The following is an 894-nucleotide window of genomic DNA, read 5'->3' on the forward strand; positions in this document are numbered from 1 at the left end:
CCAGCCTTCTGGTTAGCAGTCAAGTGTCTTAGCCACTATGCTACCAGAGCTCCTGAATTACAATGATAGAAAAACTAAAAATCATCGAAGCAGAATTGAAAATATGCATACAAAAGGTATATAATTAGAATAGTATCAAACTTTTTATCTTCAACAAAGAAAATTAGAAAACAGTAGAAGAGTTGGCATAGACTATTTGGGTAGTATAGTGCCTAAGGCACTTCACTGCTAACCAGAAGGCTGGCAGTTCAAACCACCAGCTACCAACCAACCTTCCTCAGAAGGAAGTTGGGCAATCTATTTCTGTAGTGATACTGCCTCAGAAACCCGAGAAGGGGTCACTATGAGTCAGGTCTGACTCAAAGGCACATAACAACAACAACATTTGGGCAATCTACCTCCATAGTGATACCACCTCGGAAACCCAAGGAAGGGTCGCTATGAGTCAGGTTCAACTCAACGGCACATAACGACATTGAGAAATAAAGGAAAATTACAGAAGAAACTGGATGAAAATAATATTCCCATGTGAGGGCAGATAAAAGATATTTTAAGATTTTCAAGGACTCCTAAAGTAGTATACCATATACCTTAACTATCAACATTACTGCAAGAACGACTTTAAATGAAAAGGAAAAGCAGAGAGAAGATCTCAACCTACAAAAAGATGAAGGCTACTAAAAACATAGATGAGCATTGAATCTTGAAGTTTTACTGTTAACTCTAAATGCAAGCTAATAATATTACTGGGAACCTAAGGGCTCTTAAAATAGAGGAGACATACAGCAAAAGAAAAGCGTTGTTGTTGTTGTTAAGTGCCGTCGAGTCGTTTCAGACTCATAGCGACCCCATGCACAGCAGAACGAAACACTGCCCGATCCCGCGCCAGCCCCA

This window comes from Orycteropus afer, unplaced genomic scaffold (genome assembly GCF_000298275.1).
Source record: "Orycteropus afer afer isolate SDZICR_OR568_19922 unplaced genomic scaffold, OryAfe1.0 scaffold00185, whole genome shotgun sequence".
Classification (NCBI taxonomy): domain Eukaryota; kingdom Metazoa; phylum Chordata; class Mammalia; order Tubulidentata; family Orycteropodidae; genus Orycteropus; species Orycteropus afer.